Raw genomic sequence first — 6,545 nt, 5'->3', positions numbered from 1 at the left:
CCCAGCAAAGGATTGGCCCAAGAGAAAAAGCCCAGGAAATTAGGGATTTTTATTCAAAATAAAAATTTCTGACCTAATTCGACCAGGATTAATATTATGATTTTGGTCGAATGATTGAGGTCAAGAATGCCTTCGACCAAGATTACGAAAAGAGGCTAATTCGGTCAAGAAAATCAAGATCCTGACCAAAAATAGGTCAAAATTCTAATTGAAAAATCCTGACTCAACAATAAAGTTTTTCGACCTGAGAATAGCATTGATTCCTGACGAATTATTCTTGCTCAAAAATCTGTCGACCTAGGCTTAAAAGAGGGCTAATTCGGTCAAGAATATAGATCTTGACCGACAGGCAGATTCCTGATCGAACAAAAATAAATGTAATATCCGGGATATATCATGTAATTATTTTGCTATTAAATAATTATTATACGTGTCCAGTATCTATTCTGTGAATTTATTGTTAAGTGTTATCTGTATTTGGATATTCAAAAATAATATAAATTAAGTATTTTAATTTTTATATGTCCAAAATAAAATATAGATAATTGTCATATCTTCCTAATTATTTTTATGATGATTTATGAATTTATAAGAATCATATGAAATTTATAAAATCTTTTTCCGGGTATTTAAAATCTATTTTATAAAAACGGGAACCAACCAACATCACCCGTTGTTACGTTTTTGGAACCCAAAACTCTTCCGAGAACTCCTTCCTAACCTAATTGTAATATTCTGAGCATTTTCCATGTTTCGACTTTTTCGATCCGGTGTACGGTTTGTCCTGCGCGGGTCTCGGCGCAACATTTTCGATACAATATTCGTTTCGGTAAATCAATAAAACTCGTATTTTCAATAAACGGGAGTTTTTTATTAAACTACCAGAATTATCACTTCGTAATACATGTAACCAGGCGCTGAGACCAAGACCGTAGTACAAATTATACTGATTTGGATAATTATCCCGAAAACCGATACCGTTTGGATCAGTTTTTATAAATAAACGTACCGTTTTATATCCGGAATGATCCAACGAGATACTAATTTTCCGTAAATATAAATAGCCTTTTACCGTATTTTATTTTGTATCAAAATCATTTGCAGACAGATAATTATATAATTTTACAGAGAAAAATCATATATTCATAAACTGTTCCAAAAATCAAACCAACTTTTGAAGGTGTTATTGATCGTTGTATGAAAAGCTCGAGTACCAGATTTGAAGGTCTTGAAGAGCTCTATCATATTCCATAACCTATTTTACTGTAGAATCAAAGATTGATTTTATATATTTTTATTTATTTTCAAATTATTTTGATTAAAAATATGAATTTTTGTTCGGATAGTTGTTTGTATGATTTGATGATTGCATGTTGTAGAGCTTGTTTTCCTGATGATTTTGATATATTATACGTCTGATTTGGAGTTCAATAACATGTTCAAATTTGAGTTTGATTTTCGAATTTCAAAATTAGGGTTTATAACCCGTATGAATGTTTTCAATTGAAATTTGGGGGTTTTTGATTCAGGGGTTATTAGCTGTTGATTTATGGTGGATTGTGTTCCTTATGAAATTTGCAATCGATTGGTATATAGCTCGTTAACAGAGGATTATTGAATTGAAGGGAGTTGTGTTTATAAGTTTTACGATGTTCGCCGGAAACCGGCGATGTTCTTGGCCATTTTCCGGCCAGGACAGGGATGATTATTGAATTTTGATTGCATGTATAAGTTGCTGGTAACCTGTAGATTAATTCTGGACAGTTTGGTGGCCTGAAGCGGCCGGAATCGTGTTCTCCGACCACACTCCAGCGAGTCGACGGTGGGAGTTTGCAAAATTATAAACGGGCCCCTGTACTTTTGGAGATGATGAAGTTAGGTCCCTGAAGTTTCCAGACTTTGCAAAAAATTGGATTCCTGTTTTAAAAATGTTTAAAAATCATATTTCCTATTTATTTTTATTATAAAAATTTGTTTTGAATTTCTGAAAATTCTAAAAAAATTGTATTTTAATTCCGAAAATTATTTTTAATTCAAAAATAAATCTGAATTAATTAGTTAATTAATTTCAGTTAATTTTTAATTGATTAATTGGTCAATTAATTTGAAAATGAATTGATTTAATTAATTATTAATTGATTTTAACTAATTATTTAATTAGGTTTAATTATTTAAAAATGATGTAAAAATTCCGAAAAATAGTTTTGAGCTTTAAATTATTATTCTAAATTATTTTCAAGGCTCGATTATTATTATAAAATTGTTTCGAAGCCAGAATTGGCTAATCGAACCCTGTTTATTTACCCGAAATTGATCCAACGACCCGTTTTAATTCCGAAAAATATTTTAAAAATCATTTTAAATAACCAAAAGCTTATTTATGACCCGAGACTTCTTTATAAATGATATATCATTGATTACGTGATGTATTATGTGTTATACATGATTTGTTGATTAACTATCGGTCTATATATTCGGTGTTTACTTGATTATTGCGTAACCTTTAATCCGTTAATCGGATTTGGGTGAAACGAAGGGTAGATAGAATTATGTGTTGAATAGAATCGTATGAGTTGATTATTGATAGATGCTTACGATATGTGAGAAGAAGAGGCAAGACGTAGGAAAGGGAAACAGGTAGTTGAGAAGTAAGACGGTTGAGATTGGAAGCGAGTGCAGGATAGTAAGCTAATACCAGGCAAGTGTTCTGAACTTTCTCGAGATATTATAGTACTTGATAGTTTTGTGGATCTTGCAAGTGCTTTGAAGCACAGAAACCTAAACCCTGATTCCAGTTTTGATCTTGAGCCATGAACCTTATTCTTTCTAAGCCATTGATTATTGCATACCCAAATATGAACCTCAAATATACGATACTACTCCACAAATACATACAAACTAAATACCGAACACTGAATCAAATTACCCACACACTCAAACCATTGCATCATATGCTTTGAAAGGCAAAATCCTTGAAACACTGATTTCTTTGTTATTCAATTCTTTCATTACCCAACAACTAAGCCTTGAAGCTGCCATATTGATTCTCATGAATCCTGAAACCATTTCATTATGGAGCATCCAATGTTGTTAATGATTCTGTTTATTTCTATTATTGTTTATTCTGTTATTATGTTAGAATTGGATTGTTTTTATAAAATTGTGGACCAGATTCATGGTCAGACCATATAATGGTCAAATTAGGCCAATGTGTGCCTTGGATCCAGTAGTTAGAGCAATGTTGTGTGCTTTGCTCGGGGTTAGTACGTGACTGATCAGCAGCCTAACCTTGGTTTTTAAAATAAAAGTATAATATCCAATTCTAAACCATAATCCATTGTTCACTTGATTTCATAACCATATTCACCTAATGATCATTATTCTCAGTTTTATCATTGTGACTTGCTGAGCTAGTTAGCTAATTTGTGCGATGTTGTTTATATTCTTTCCAGTTAAAAAGGAACCAGTTGGTAGCGAGGATCCCCAGTCTAGCGCGAGAGCTAGGGGTTATGGTTGATCGAGTTAAGCTAGTAGGCTTCTTTTGAATAATTTGAGTTTGTAAAAGTTTGTAATAATGTTTAATACTCAGTTTCGAGTTTGAATAGATGGGATTTGATCGGTATGTAATATATTAGTGTGTTTGGCTTGTGTGCATACTTTAACTTGTTGCGATCCATGGTAGTGGTAAGTAGGGTCACTGCATATTATTATTATCTTTATTATTGTTATAAGCAGGTTATAAATAAGGTGTGTATATGTGGACCCCAAACTTCTGACCCGGGTTTGGAGGGCGCCACAATAAATAATAAATAAATAAATATAGGGTAAAAATCCTGGCCGAAATTCGACCAGGATTTCTGCTCGAAGTACTCCTCCTCGAAACCCTGTCGACCAGGGCAATTAGAAGGCTAATTCGACCAGGATCTTGGTCGAACAGGATTCGTGGTCGAACCAGGTAAAAAAAAGAGAAAGAGAAAAGGAAAAAAATGAACGAAGAAAAATCCTGAAAAAAATAAGAAAATCAAGGAAATTCCTTAAAATATTTTCTGAAAATATAAATATTTTCAGAAAATGAGGAATAAATCCAGAAAATCAAGGAAAAATCCCAGAATTAAGGGAAAAAATTCCAAAAAATTCAGGCAAAATTCCAGAAAATTAAGGGAAAAATCCCAAAGTTCAGGAAAAATTCCTGGAAATTAAGATAAATTCTTAAATAATAGGGATTAAAGAAAATCATTGTAAATGTGTAGGCCGCTCCATACTTTACGCAAAAGATACCATTGTAAGGGAACAAATGAACTTAACTTCTGCGAAACCTACTCATTATTTCCCAAAAGTTGGGGGCAAATGATAGGGAATAAATAAATCCTGATTACGTAGTTAATGTTGCATTAATTACACATGATTTGGGCTACAAGGCCCAATAAGAAGATGTATGACATTCAGACCAAAAAGGTTAACACATTGATCAGGCCTGATGGACTAGATCAGACCTGATGGAACAAAGAAGGCCCAAAACCCTAAATATTAATTAATTTCATAATTAATTAATAAGGGATAAGTCAGCTGATAAAATGAATCCTAGTGGAGAAATAAATCCTTGTAGATTGTCCTCCAAGGAACCTGGTGGGATAAGGAATCAGCTTCCTACTTCTTAGGACTCCAAAGTCCATTCTAATTCTGAGACTTGCCCACCAAGTCTCTTAACCCTAGTCCAATTCAAGGACTCCCAACATCTATATAAGGGGCCTCGCCCCACAAATCAGAACTACGTTTTTGACTTGATCCTTGGCAATCAGCAAGGTACGTAGGCATCTTGTTAAGGCAGATCGAGTCACGAAACACAAGAGCAGTCAAATCGAGCCTCGAAGCTCATGTTTCTTAGTAATATATAAAACAATTATTATACCTTAGTTTTTGATCCATAACAGTATCAAACTTTCCATGCGGCTCAGTTTGATTCATTAGAATGTAGCATTTGCATCCAAAGATATGAAGGAAGTTAAGTCTTGGTTTCCTGTTCTTGAACAATTGATAAGGAGTCATGCATTTTGCTTGATTGACCAAAGAAATATTCTGAGTGTAGCATGCAGTATTTTCAGCTTCCACCCAAAAATAAGTTTGTAATTTGATTCTTCTAGCATTGTCCTTACAGCCTCAAAAAGATATATATTCTTTCTTTCCACCACTCCATTTTGTTGTGGAGTCCTTGCTGCTGAAAACTCATGCATGATCTCATTTTCTTCACAAAACATCCTCATTGCAGAATTCTTGAACTCGGTTCCATTGTCACTCCTGATTCTTCTAACTTTGAGATCATGATGATTGTTGACTTGCCTTACATGATTGATAATGATTTCACTAGCTTCGTCTTTAGATTTGAGGAAATATGTCCAAGTGAACTTTGAGAAATCATTCACAATCATGAGGAAATATCTTTTCTTTGAGATTAACAACCCATTGTCTGGTCTGAATAAGTCCATGTGCAATAGTTGTAGTGATTCTGCAATTGTAGATTCAAGCTTCCATTTGAATAATGCCTTGATTTGTTTTCCCTTTTGACAGGCATCACAAAATCCATCTTTTGAGAACTCAACTTGAAGAATGCCTCTTACTAGGTCTTTCCTGACAAATTCATTCATAGTCTTGAAGTTCAAATGAGACAGCTTCTTGTGCCATAGCCAACTTTCATCTTGACTTGCTTTTCTAAAGAGACAAGTGATTGAATCTGCATTTGATGAGTTGAAGTCAGCTAGATACATATTTCCTCTTCTCACTCCAGTGAGAACCACTTTGTTGTCCTTCTTGTTTATAACAACAAAGGCTTCAGAGTTGAAGGTTACAGAGTTGCCTTTGTTACATAGTTGGCTGACACTCAAAAGATTGTGTTTGAGTCCATCCACTAGAGCAACTTCTTTAATGATGACATTATCATTAGAAATCAATCCATATCGCACAGTATATCCTTGTTTTTCAACGGATAATTCCTTTTATCTTTCGATGGATAAACTTCATCATCCTTTGATTCCACATCCGTCAATAATCCTTCTACCAACTCAGGATCCAGTTTCTCCTTGCTCTTTTTCCAGGCTTCTTCACAAAATGACTCAATTCCTTGAACTTTAGCAATTTGGGCATTTACATTTATTGAGGACTTCCAAGACTTGATTACCTCTTTCTCTCGTTCAAGCTGTGTTAGGTCACACAACACTATATAAGGGGGTTGAATATAGTGTTTATACAATCAAATCGATTTAGAACACAAGTATGTAACAGTAATCAAGTTTATTCAATATAATAAGCTCTATTACAAAGTAGGTTAAACTACTCTCTCAGTGATGAATAATATCACTAAGCACTTCTAGGGTTATAATGAATAATGTTCTCGTTAATAACAACATATGTAGTGCAAACCCTAAGATGTGTTTATATATTATACAGTTACAAGATATCTTCTAATTGATATGGAATATGATTCTGTCTCCTAAAATATATCAGTCAGGTATTATCTTCTGTAGTCCTATAGTTGTCCAACTCCTAAAGCA

Source organism: Apium graveolens, chromosome 11 (genome assembly GCF_009905375.1).
Source record: "Apium graveolens cultivar Ventura chromosome 11, ASM990537v1, whole genome shotgun sequence".
Classification (NCBI taxonomy): domain Eukaryota; kingdom Viridiplantae; phylum Streptophyta; class Magnoliopsida; order Apiales; family Apiaceae; genus Apium; species Apium graveolens.
Note: the sequence above shows the minus strand (reverse complement) of the source record.